Source organism: Hyperolius riggenbachi, chromosome 4, assembly GCF_040937935.1.
Source record: "Hyperolius riggenbachi isolate aHypRig1 chromosome 4, aHypRig1.pri, whole genome shotgun sequence".
NCBI lineage: Eukaryota > Metazoa > Chordata > Amphibia > Anura > Hyperoliidae > Hyperolius > Hyperolius riggenbachi.
The window spans coordinates 8,373,054-8,385,214 of NC_090649.1; the positions used below are offsets into that span (position 1 = coordinate 8,373,054).

Here is a 12,161-nt window from a genome sequence, read left to right on the forward strand (position 1 = left end):
TCCTTGGGTGGGCTTGAACTGCCTTTCTTTGGCTTGACAGCCGTCGCCAGGCTTTGGGTTCGATCCCCGGCTAATACTTTACTGCTGCTTCTGGGGTACAGAAAACTTCATTTGGTCACAGACACTGCCAGGGATGTCTGTTGTATCACTAAGACATGAACTTGATGCTGCTCACCCTTTTCATGAACGTGAATGAGATTCCAACGTGTCTCAAATGAATCTACATGGCTATCTGGGGTTCTCTTCGGACAACTGTTGAACACAAAAGGAAAGGCCGTCCCTGGGTGGGCTTGAACCACCAACCTTTCGGTTAACAGCCGAACGCGCTAACCGATTGCGCCACAGAGACTGTGCCTGCAGTTGTTGCTAAATGATTTTATGGGGATGTATGTGTGTCTTGTGGAGTGAGGAAGTAAGTCTGCTCCAGGAAGTTTAACGCCACTTTTTCCCACAATGAAGCATTCACTGTATGGCAGCAGAGTGGCGCAGCGGAAGCGTGCTGGGCCCATAACCCAGAGGTCGATGGATCGAAACCATCCTCTGCTAGGTGTACGTTGGTTTTTATACCTTGCTTACCATATGGGCCAATTGTCGGCCATAGCCCCTTAAGAGAAAGTGTCATTAGGGCCTTGCTGTAACATAGATAGTAGTGTAACTATTTCAACTAATGTACCCTTCTTAAACTTGAAGGTTGAATACAAACAGAAGCAGAGTGGCGCAGCGGAAGCGTGCTGGGCCCATAACCCAGAGGTCGATGGATCGAAACCATCCTCTGCTAGGCATGAATTCATTTTTGCACCTTGCTTTATCGCATGGGCAAAACGGTTTCCATTGCCCTGTAAGAGAAAGTGTAATAAGGGCCCTGCTGTAACGTACATATTAGGGTAGCTAAGACTACTCCTGGGCCGTTCTTGTAGTTGAAGAGATGGGTGAACTGTGACACCGCACTTAAAAAAAAAAAAAAAAAAAAAAAAACAGCAAACAGAGAAGCTTCCCCATATTGGAGCATTGGATTTGGTCAAGTCTTAAGCCAATGTGTTGTAGGGCACAAGTAAGCTTTGGGTTAGCAGGAATGGTTGCATGGCCACCTAGCTTTTCATCCTTCCCACCCTTGCCCTGGAATCTTCCAGACTTCAAATTGCTGTCCTTTGCTGTGTGTGTTGCACCAGCATCATCCAGGGGGGCACATGATCTTTCTGAAGTCTTGAATTGAAGTCTGTAAGCAGTATCACCATGTGTCCCACTGCTTACATCTAGCAAAGTAGGCAAATAAGCAAGCTCATTTTTCTCTTGGGTGTATTGCAATGGTACATGCTAGGCGAGTTTCAGCATGTAGCGTTGGTGGTATAGTGGTGAGCATAGCTGCCTTCCAAGCAGTTGACCCGGGTTCGATTCCCGGCCAACGCATGTGAGCTTGCTTTTGGCACCCTACAATTCCATGGAAGACAAGACCAAGACAAGATCTCTGAACAGTTAGGACATCCTGCACCTGCTCAGTCTCTGGAGAGGTTCCATTCCGGTGCAGCAGACTCTACGCCAGCTTAAAGTTCTTTCTAAATGGTCAACACTTAATGCAGACACTCTATAATGTTCTAAACAAATAGCTAGCAAGGCACTAAGGCGAGCCTGTCCTTGGGTGGGCTTGAACTGCCTTTCTTTGGCTTGACAGCCGTCGCCAGGCTTTGGGTTCGATCCCCGGCTAATACTTTACTGCTGCTTCTGGGGTACAGAAAACTTCATTTGGTCACAGACACTGCCAGGGATGTCTGTTGTATCACTAAGACATGAACTTGATGCTGCTCACCCTTTTCATGAACGTGAATGAGATTCCAACGTGTCTCAAATGAATCTACATGGCTATCTGGGGTTCTCTTCGGACAACTGTTGAACACAAAAGGAAAGGCCGTCCCTGGGTGGGCTTGAACCACCAACCTTTCGGTTAACAGCCGAACGCGCTAACCGATTGCGCCACAGAGACTGTGCCTGCAGTTGTTGCTAAATGATTTTATGGGGATGTATGTGTGTCTTGTGGAGTGAGGAAGTAAGTCTGCTCCAAGAAGTTTAACGCCACTTTTTCCCACAATGAAGCATTCACTGTATGGCAGCAGAGTGGCGCAGCGGAAGCGTGCTGGGCCCATAACCCAGAGGTCGATGGATCGAAACCATCCTCTGCTAGGTGTACGTTTGTTTTTATACCTTGCTTACCATATGGGCCAATTGTCGGCCATAGCCCCTTAAGAGAAAGTGTCATTAGGGCCTTGCTGTAACATAGATAGTAGTGTAACTATTTCAACTAATGTACCCTTCTTAAACTTGAAGGTTGAATACAAACAGAAGCAGAGTGGCGCAGCGGAAGCGTGCTGGGCCCATAACCCAGAGGTCGATGGATCGAAACCATCCTCTGCTAGGCATGAATTCATTTTTGCACCTTGCTTTATCGCATGGGCAAAACGGTTTCCATTGCCCTGTAAGAGAAAGTGTAATAAGGGCCCTTCTGTAACGTACATATTAGGGTAGCTAAGACTACTCCTGGGCCGTTCTTGTAGTTGAAGAGATGGGTGAACTGTGACACCGCACTTAAAAAAAAAAAAAAAAAAAAAAAACAGCAAACAGAGAAGCTTCCCCATATTGGAGCATTGGATTTGGTCAAGTCTTAAGCCAATGTGTTGTAGGGCACAAGTAAGCTTTGGGTTAGCATGAATGGTTGCATGGCCACCTAGCTTTTCATCCTTCCCACCCTTGCCCTGGAATCTTCCAGACTTCAAATTGCTGTCCTTTGCTGTGTGTGTTGCACCAGCATCATCCAGGGGGGCACATGATCTTTCTGAAGTCTTGAATTGAAGTCTGTAAGCAGTATCACCATGTGTCCCACTGCTTACATCTAGCAAAGTAGGCAAATAAGCAAGCTCATTTTTCTCTTGGGTGTATTGCAATGGTACATGCTAGGCGAGTTTCAGCATGTAGCGTTGGTGGTATAGTGGTGAGCATAGCTGCCTTCCAAGCAGTTGACCCGGGTTCGATTCCCGGCCAACGCATGTGAGCTTGCTTTTGGCACCCTACAATTCCATGGAAGACAAGACCAAGACAAGATCTCTGAACAGTTAGGACATCCTGCACCTGCTCAGTCTCTGGAGAGGTTCCATTCCGGTGCAGCAGACTCTACGCCAGCTTAAAGTTCTTTCTAAATGGTCAACACTTAATGCAGACACTCTATAATGTTCTAAACAAATAGCTAGCAAGGCACTAAGGCGAGCCTGTCCTTGGGTGGGCTTGAACTGCCTTTCTTTGGCTTGACAGCCGTCGCCAGGCTTTGGGTTCGATCCCCGGCTAATACTTTACTGCTGCTTCTGGGGTACAGAAAACTTCATTTGGTCACAGACACTGCCAGGGATGTCTGTTGTATCACTAAGACATGAACTTGATGCTGCTCACCCTTTTCATGAACGTGAATGAGATTCCAACGTGTCTCAAATGAATCTACATGGCTATCTGGGGTTCTCTTCGGACAACTGTTGAACACAAAAGGAAATGCCGTCCCTGGGTGGGCTTGAACCACCAACCTTTCGGTTAACAGCCGAACGCGCTAACCGATTGCGCCACAGAGACTGTGCCTGCAGTTGTTGCTAAATGATTTTATGGGGATGTATGTGTGTCTTGTGGAGTGAGGAAGTAAGTCTGCTCCAAGAAGTTTAACGCCACTTTTTCCCACAATGAAGCATTCACTGTATGGCAGCAGAGTGGCGCAGCGGAAGCGTGCTGGGCCCATAACCCAGAGGTCGATGGATCGAAACCATCCTCTGCTAGGTGTACGTTTGTTTTTATACCTTGCTTACCATATGGGCCAATTGTCGGCCATAGCCCCTTAAGAGAAAGTGTCATTAGGGCCTTGCTGTAACATAGATAGTAGTGTAACTATTTCAACTAATGTACCCTTCTTAAACTTGAAGGTTGAATACAAACAGAAGCAGAGTGGCGCAGCGGAAGCGTGCTGGGCCCATAACCCAGAGGTCGATGGATCGAAACCATCCTCTGCTAGGCATGAATTCATTTTTGCACCTTGCTTTATCGCATGGGCAAAACGGTTTCCATTGCCCTGTAAGAGAAAGTGTAATAAGGGCCCTGCTGTAACGTACATATTAGGGTAGCTAAGACTACTCCTGGGCCGTTCTTGTAGTTGAAGAGATGGGTGAACTGTGACACCGCACTTAAAAAAAAAAAAAAAAAAAAAAAACAGCAAACAGAGAAGCTTCCCCATATTGGAGCATTGGATTTGGTCAAGTCTTAAGCCAATGTGTTGTAGGGCACAAGTAAGCTTTGGGTTAGCATGAATGGTTGCATGGCCACCTAGCTTTTCATCCTTCCCACCCTTGCCCTGGAATCTTCCAGACTTCAAATTGCTGTCCTTTGCTGTGTGTGTTGCACCAGCATCATCCAGGGGGGCACATGATCTTTCTGAAGTCTTGAATTGAAGTCTGTAAGCAGTATCACCATGTGTCCCACTGCTTACATCTAGCAAAGTAGGCAAATAAGCAAGCTCATTTTTCTCTTGGGTGTATTGCAATGGTACATGCTAGGCGAGTTTCAGCATGTAGCGTTGGTGGTATAGTGGTGAGCATAGCTGCCTTCCAAGCAGTTGACCCGGGTTCGATTCCCGGCCAACGCATGTGAGCTTGCTTTTGGCACCCTACAATTCCATGGAAGACAAGACCAAGACAAGATCTCTGAACAGTTAGGACATCCTGCACCTGCTCAGTCTCTGGAGAGGTTCCATTCCGGTGCAGCAGACTCTACGCCAGCTTAAAGTTCTTTCTAAATGGTCAACACTTAATGCAGACACTCTATAATGTTCTAAACAAATAGCTAGCAAGGCACTAAGGCGAGCCTGTCCTTGGGTGGGCTTGAACTGCCTTTCTTTGGCTTGACAGCCGTCGCCAGGCTTTGGGTTCGATCCCCGGCTAATACTTTACTGCTGCTTCTGGGGTACAGAAAACTTCATTTGGTCACAGACACTGCCAGGGATGTCTGTTGTATCACTAAGACATGAACTTGATGCTGCTCACCCTTTTCATGAACGTGAATGAGATTCCAACGTGTCTCAAATGAATCTACATGGCTATCTGGGGTTCTCTTCGGACAACTGTTGAACACAAAAGGAAAGGCCGTCCCTGGGTGGGCTTGAACCACCAACCTTTCGGTTAACAGCCGAACGCGCTAACCGATTGCGCCACCAGTTGTTGCTAAATGATTTTATGGGGATGTATGTGTGTCTTGTGGAGTGAGGAAGTAAGTCTGCTCCAAGAAGTTTAACGCCACTTTTTCCCACAATGAAGCATTCACTGTATGGCAGCAGAGTGGCGCAGCGGAAGCGTGCTGGGCCCATAACCCAGAGGTCGATGGATCGAAACCATCCTCTGCTAGGTGTACGTTGGTTTTTATACCTTGCTTACCATATGGGCCAATTGTCGGCCATAGCCCCTTAAGAGAAAGTGTCATTAGGGCCTTGCTGTAACATAGATAGTAGTGTAACTATTTCAACTAATGTACCCTTCTTAAACTTGAAGGTTGAATACAAACAGAAGCAGAGTGGCGCAGCGGAAGCGTGCTGGGCCCATAACCCAGAGGTCGATGGATCGAAACCATCCTCTGCTAGGCATGAATTCATTTTTGCACCTTGCTTTATCGCATGGGCAAAACGGTTTCCATTGCCCTGTAAGAGAAAGTGTAATAAGGGCCCTGCTGTAACGTACATATTAGGGTAGCTAAGACTACTCCTGGGCCGTTCTTGTAGTTGAAGAGATGGGTGAACTGTGACACCGCACTTAAAAAAAAAAAAAAAAAACAGCAAACAGAGAAGCTTCCCCATATTGGAGCATTGGATTTGGTCAAGTCTTAAGCCAATGTGTTGTAGGGCACAAGTAAGCTTTGGGTTAGCAGGAATGGTTGCATGGCCACCTAGCTTTTCATCCTTCCCACCCTTGCCCTGGAATCTTCCAGACTTCAAATTGCTGTCCTTTGCTGTGTGTGTTGCACCAGCATCATCCAGGGGGGCACATGATCTTTCTGAAGTCTTGAATTGAAGTCTGTAAGCAGTATCACCATGTGTCCCACTGCTTACATCTAGCAAAGTAGGCAAATAAGCAAGCTCATTTTTCTCTTGGGTATATTGCAATGGTACATGCTAGGCGAGTTTCAGCATGTAGCGTTGGTGGTATAGTGGTGAGCATAGCTGCCTTCCAAGCAGTTGACCCGGGTTCGATTCCCGGCCAACGCATGTGAGCTTGCTTTTGGCACCCTACAATTCCATGGAAGACAAGACCAAGACAAGATCTCTGAACAGTTAGGACATCCTGCACCTGCTCAGTCTCTGGAGAGGTTCCATTGCGGTGCAGCAGACTCTACGCCAGCTTAAAGTTCTTTCTAAATGGTCAACACTTAATGCAGACACTCTATAATGTTCTAAACAAATAGCTAGCAAGGCACTAAGGCGAGCCTGTCCTTGGGTGGGCTTGAACTGCCTTTCTTTGGCTTGACAGCCGTCGCCAGGCTTTGGGTTCGATCCCCGGCTAATACTTTACTGCTGCTTCTGGGGTACAGAAAACTTCATTTGGTCACAGACACTGCCAGGGATGTCTGTTGTATCACTAAGACATGAACTTGATGCTGCTCACCCTTTTCATGAACGTGAATGAGATTCCAACGTGTCTCAAATGAATCTACATGGCTATCTGGGGTTCTCTTCGGACAACTGTTGAACACAAAAGGAAATGCCGTCCCTGGGTGGGCTTGAACCACCAACCTTTCGGTTAACAGCCGAACGCGCTAACCGATTGCGCCACAGAGACTGTGCCTGCAGTTGTTGCTAAATGATTTTATGGGGATGTATGTGTGTCTTGTGGAGTGAGGAAGTAAGTCTGCTCCAAGAAGTTTAACGCCACTTTTTCCCACAATGAAGCATTCACTGTATGGCAGCAGAGTGGCGCAGCGGAAGCGTGCTGGGCCCATAACCCAGAGGTCGATGGATCGAAACCATCCTCTGCTAGGTGTACGTTGGTTTTTATACCTTGCTTACCATATGGGCCAATTGTCGGCCATAGCCCCTTAAGAGAAAGTGTCATTAGGGCCTTGCTGTAACATAGATAGTAGTGTAACTATTTCAACTAATGTACCCTTCTTAAACTTGAAGGTTGAATACAAACAGAAGCAGAGTGGCGCAGCGGAAGCGTGCTGGGCCCATAACCCAGAGGTCGATGGATCGAAACCATCCTCTGCTAGGCATGAATTCATTTTTGCACCTTGCTTTATCGCATGGGCAAAACGGTTTCCATTGCCCTGTAAGAGAAAGTGTAATAAGGGCCCTGCTGTAACGTACATATTAGGGTAGCTAAGACTACTCCTGGGCCGTTCTTGTAGTTGAAGAGATGGGTGAACTGTGACACCGCACTTAAAAAAAAAAAAAAAAAAAAAAAAAAAAAAAAACAGCAAACAGAGAAGCTTCCCCATATTGGAGCATTGGATTTGGTCAAGTCTTAAGCCAATGTGTTGTAGGGCACAAGTAAGCTTTGGGTTAGCAGGAATGGTTGCATGGCCACCTAGCTTTTCATCCTTCCCACCCTTGCCCTGGAATCTTCCAGACTTCAAATTGCTGTCCTTTGCTGTGTGTGTTGCACCAGCATCATCCAGGGGGGCACATGATCTTTCTGAAGTCTTGAATTGAAGTCTGTAAGCAGTATCACCATGTGTCCCACTGCTTACATCTAGCAAAGTAGGCAAATAAGCAAGCTCATTTTTCTCTTGGGTATATTGCAATGGTACATGCTAGGCGAGTTTCAGCATGTAGCGTTGGTGGTATAGTGGTGAGCATAGCTGCCTTCCAAGCAGTTGACCCGGGTTCGATTCCCGGCCAACGCATGTGAGCTTGCTTTTGGCACCCTACAATTCCATGGAAGACAAGACCAAGACAAGATCTCTGAACAGTTAGGACATCCTGCACCTGCTCAGTCTCTGGAGAGGTTCCATTGCGGTGCAGCAGACTCTACGCCAGCTTAAAGTTCTTTCTAAATGGTCAACACTTAATGCAGACACTCTATAATGTTCTAAACAAATAGCTAGCAAGGCACTAAGGCGAGCCTGTCCTTGGGTGGGCTTGAACTGCCTTTCTTTGGCTTGACAGCCGTCGCCAGGCTTTGGGTTCGATCCCCGGCTAATACTTTACTGCTGCTTCTGGGGTACAGAAAACTTCATTTGGTCACAGACACTGCCAGGGATGTCTGTTGTATCACTAAGACATGAACTTGATGCTGCTCACCCTTTTCATGAACGTGAATGAGATTCCAACGTGTCTCAAATGAATCTACATGGCTATCTGGGGTTCTCTTCGGACAACTGTTGAACACAAAAGGAAATGCCGTCCCTGGGTGGGCTTGAACCACCAACCTTTCGGTTAACAGCCGAACGCGCTAACCGATTGCGCCACAGAGACTGTGTCTGCAGTTGTTGCTAAATGATTTTATGGGGATGTATGTGTGTCTTGTGGAGTGAGGAAGTAAGTCTGCTCCAAGAAGTTTAACGCCACTTTTTCCCACAATGAAGCATTCACTGTATGGCAGCAGAGTGGCGCAGCGGAAGCGTGCTGGGCCCATAACCCAGAGGTCGATGGATCGAAACCATCCTCTGCTAGGTGTACGTTGGTTTTTATACCTTGCTTACCATATGGGCCAATTGTCGGCCATAGCCCCTTAAGAGAAAGTGTCATTAGGGCCTTGCTGTAACATAGATAGTAGTGTAACTATTTCAACTAATGTACCCTTCTTAAACTTGAAGGTTGAATACAAACAGAAGCAGAGTGGCGCAGCGGAAGCGTGCTGGGCCCATAACCCAGAGGTCGATGGATCGAAACCATCCTCTGCTAGGCATGAATTCATTTTTGCACCTTGCTTTATCGCATGGGCAAAACGGTTTCCATTGCCCTGTAAGAGAAAGTGTAATAAGGGCCCTGCTGTAACGTACATATTAGGGTAGCTAAGACTACTCCTGGGCCGTTCTTGTAGTTGAAGAGATGGGTGAACTGTGACACCGCACTTAAAAAAAAAAAAAAAAAAAACAGCAAACAGAGAAGCTTCCCCATATTGGAGCATTGGATTTGGTCAAGTCTTAAGCCAATGTGTTGTAGGGCACAAGTAAGCTTTGGGTTAGCAGGAATGGTTGCATGGCCACCTAGCTTTTCATCCTTCCCACCCTTGCCCTGGAATCTTCCAGACTTCAAATTGCTGTCCTTTGCTGTGTGTGTTGCACCAGCATCATCCAGGGGGGCACATGATCTTTCTGAAGTCTTGAATTGAAGTCTGTAAGCAGTATCACCATGTGTCCCACTGCTTACATCTAGCAAAGTAGGCAAATAAGCAAGCTCATTTTTCTCTTGGGTATATTGCAATGGTACATGCTAGGCGAGTTTCAGCATGTAGCGTTGGTGGTATAGTGGTGAGCATAGCTGCCTTCCAAGCAGTTGACCCGGGTTCGATTCCCGGCCAACGCATGTGAGCTTGCTTTTGGCACCCTACAATTCCATGGAAGACAAGACCAAGACAAGATCTCTGAACAGTTAGGACATCCTGCACCTGCTCAGTCTCTGGAGAGGTTCCATTGCGGTGCAGCAGACTCTACGCCAGCTTAAAGTTCTTTCTAAATGGTCAACACTTAATGCAGACACTCTATAATGTTCTAAACAAATAGCTAGCAAGGCACTAAGGCGAGCCTGTCCTTGGGTGGGCTTGAACTGCCTTTCTTTGGCTTGACAGCCGTCGCCAGGCTTTGGGTTCGATCCCCGGCTAATACTTTACTGCTGCTTCTGGGGTACAGAAAACTTCATTTGGTCACAGACACTGCCAGGGATGTCTGTTGTATCACTAAGACATGAACTTGATGCTGCTCACCCTTTTCATGAACGTGAATGAGATTCCAACGTGTCTCAAATGAATCTACATGGCTATCTGGGGTTCTCTTCGGACAACTGTTGAACACAAAAGGAAATGCCGTCCCTGGGTGGGCTTGAACCACCAACCTTTCGGTTAACAGCCGAACGCGCTAACCGATTGCGCCACAGAGACTGTGCCTGCAGTTGTTGCTAAATGATTTTATGGGGATGTATGTGTGTCTTGTGGAGTGAGGAAGTAAGTCTGCTCCAAGAAGTTTAACGCCACTTTTTCCCACAATGAAGCATTCACTGTATGGCAGCAGAGTGGCGCAGCGGAAGCGTGCTGGGCCCATAACCCAGAGGTCGATGGATCGAAACCATCCTCTGCTAGGTGTACGTTGGTTTTTATACCTTGCTTACCATATGGGCCAATTGTCGGCCATAGCCCCTTAAGAGAAAGTGTCATTAGGGCCTTGCTGTAACATAGATAGTAGTGTAACTATTTCAACTAATGTACCCTTCTTAAACTTGAAGGTTGAATACAAACAGAAGCAGAGTGGCGCAGCGGAAGCGTGCTGGGCCCATAACCCAGAGGTCGATGGATCGAAACCATCCTCTGCTAGGCATGAATTCATTTTTGCACCTTGCTTTATCGCATGGGCAAAACGGTTTCCATTGCCCTGTAAGAGAAAGTGTAATAAGGGCCCTGCTGTAACGTACATATTAGGGTAGCTAAGACTACTCCTGGGCCGTTCTTGTAGTTGAAGAGATGGGTGAACTGTGACACCGCACTTAAAAAAAAAACAAAAAAAAAAAAAAAAAAAAACAGCAAACAGAGAAGCTTCCCCATATTGGAGCATTGGATTTGGTCAAGTCTTAAGCCAATGTGTTGTAGGGCACAAGTAAGCTTTGGGTTAGCAGGAATGGTTGCATGGCCACCTAGCTTTTCATCCTTCCCACCCTTGCCCTGGAATCTTCCAGACTTCAAATTGCTGTCCTTTGCTGTGTGTGTTGCACCAGCATCATCCAGGGGGGCACATGATCTTTCTGAAGTCTTGAATTGAAGTCTGTAAGCAGTATCACCATGTGTCCCACTGCTTACATCTAGCAAAGTAGGCAAATAAGCAAGCTCATTTTTCTCTTGGGTATATTGCAATGGTACATGCTAGGCGAGTTTCAGCATGTAGCGTTGGTGGTATAGTGGTGAGCATAGCTGCCTTCCAAGCAGTTGACCCGGGTTCGATTCCCGGCCAACGCATGTGAGCTTGCTTTTGGCACCCTACAATTCCATGGAAGACAAGACCAAGACAAGATCTCTGAACAGTTAGGACATCCTGCACCTGCTCAGTCTCTGGAGAGGTTCCATTGCGGTGCAGCAGACTCTACGCCAGCTTAAAGTTCTTTCTAAATGGTCAACACTTAATGCAGACACTCTATAATGTTCTAAACAAATAGCTAGCAAGGCACTAAGGCGAGCCTGTCCTTGGGTGGGCTTGAACTGCCTTTCTTTGGCTTGACAGCCGTCGCCAGGCTTTGGGTTCGATCCCCGGCTAATACTTTACTGCTGCTTCTGGGGTACAGAAAACTTCATTTGGTCACAGACACTGCCAGGGATGTCTGTTGTATCACTAAGACATGAACTTGATGCTGCTCACCCTTTTCATGAACGTGAATGAGATTCCAACGTGTCTCAAATGAATCTACATGGCTATCTGGGGTTCTCTTCGGACAACTGTTGAACACAAAAGGAAAGGCCGTCCCTGGGTGGGCTTGAACCACCAACCTTTCGGTTAACAGCCGAACGCGCTAAACGATTGCGCCACAGAGACTGTGCCTGCAGTTGTTGCTAAATGATTTTATGGGGATGTATGTGTGTCTTGTGGAGTGAGGAAGTAAGTCTGCTCCAAGAAGTTTAACGCCACTTTTTCCCACAATGAAGCATTCACTGTATGGCAGCAGAGTGGCGCAGCGGAAGCGTGCTGGGCCCATAACCCAGAGGTCGATGGATCGAAACCATCCTCTGCTAGGTGTACGTTGGTTTTTATACCTTGCTTACCATATGGGCCAATTGTCGGCCATAGCCCCTTAAGAGAAAGTGTCATTAGGGCCTTGCTGTAACATAGATAGTAGTGTAACTATTTCAACTAATGTACCCTTCTTAAACTTGAAGGTTGAATACAAACAGAAGCAGAGTGGCGCAGCGGAAGCGTGCTGGGCCCATAACCCAGAGGTCGATGGATCGAAACCATCC

The 12,161-nt window shown here is 47.0% G+C and overlaps 13 non-coding genes across 13 annotated transcripts; 7 read left to right on the plus strand and 6 right to left on the minus strand.

Annotated features, from left to right (window-relative positions):
* Window positions 1-275: 275 nt before the first annotated feature.
* On the minus strand, window positions 276-349 carry TRNAN-GUU (transfer RNA asparagine (anticodon GUU)). Its single transcript has one exon. It is a non-coding gene; the product is annotated as a tRNA-Asn (tRNA).
* A 986-nt stretch (window positions 350-1,335) lies between these two features.
* TRNAG-UCC (transfer RNA glycine (anticodon UCC)) lies at window positions 1,336-1,407 on the plus strand. The gene has a single exon. It is a non-coding gene; the product is annotated as a tRNA-Gly (tRNA).
* A 497-nt stretch (window positions 1,408-1,904) lies between these two features.
* Window positions 1,905-1,978, minus strand: TRNAN-GUU (transfer RNA asparagine (anticodon GUU)). The gene has a single exon. It is a non-coding gene; the product is annotated as a tRNA-Asn (tRNA).
* A 985-nt stretch (window positions 1,979-2,963) lies between these two features.
* TRNAG-UCC (transfer RNA glycine (anticodon UCC)) lies at window positions 2,964-3,035 on the plus strand. The gene has a single exon. It is a non-coding gene; the product is annotated as a tRNA-Gly (tRNA).
* Window positions 3,036-3,532: 497 nt separating this feature from the next.
* Window positions 3,533-3,606, minus strand: TRNAN-GUU (transfer RNA asparagine (anticodon GUU)). Its single transcript has one exon. It is a non-coding gene; the product is annotated as a tRNA-Asn (tRNA).
* Window positions 3,607-4,591: 985 nt separating this feature from the next.
* TRNAG-UCC (transfer RNA glycine (anticodon UCC)) lies at window positions 4,592-4,663 on the plus strand. Its single transcript has one exon. It is a non-coding gene; the product is annotated as a tRNA-Gly (tRNA).
* Window positions 4,664-6,199: 1,536 nt separating this feature from the next.
* Window positions 6,200-6,271, plus strand: TRNAG-UCC (transfer RNA glycine (anticodon UCC)). The gene has a single exon. It is a non-coding gene; the product is annotated as a tRNA-Gly (tRNA).
* Window positions 6,272-6,768: 497 nt separating this feature from the next.
* Window positions 6,769-6,842, minus strand: TRNAN-GUU (transfer RNA asparagine (anticodon GUU)). Its single transcript has one exon. It is a non-coding gene; the product is annotated as a tRNA-Asn (tRNA).
* Window positions 6,843-7,836: 994 nt separating this feature from the next.
* On the plus strand, window positions 7,837-7,908 carry TRNAG-UCC (transfer RNA glycine (anticodon UCC)). The gene has a single exon. It is a non-coding gene; the product is annotated as a tRNA-Gly (tRNA).
* A 497-nt stretch (window positions 7,909-8,405) lies between these two features.
* Window positions 8,406-8,479, minus strand: TRNAN-GUU (transfer RNA asparagine (anticodon GUU)). The gene has a single exon. It is a non-coding gene; the product is annotated as a tRNA-Asn (tRNA).
* Window positions 8,480-9,460: 981 nt separating this feature from the next.
* Window positions 9,461-9,532, plus strand: TRNAG-UCC (transfer RNA glycine (anticodon UCC)). The gene has a single exon. It is a non-coding gene; the product is annotated as a tRNA-Gly (tRNA).
* A 497-nt stretch (window positions 9,533-10,029) lies between these two features.
* On the minus strand, window positions 10,030-10,103 carry TRNAN-GUU (transfer RNA asparagine (anticodon GUU)). Its single transcript has one exon. It is a non-coding gene; the product is annotated as a tRNA-Asn (tRNA).
* Window positions 10,104-11,096: 993 nt separating this feature from the next.
* Window positions 11,097-11,168, plus strand: TRNAG-UCC (transfer RNA glycine (anticodon UCC)). Its single transcript has one exon. It is a non-coding gene; the product is annotated as a tRNA-Gly (tRNA).
* Window positions 11,169-12,161: the final 993 nt, after the last annotated feature.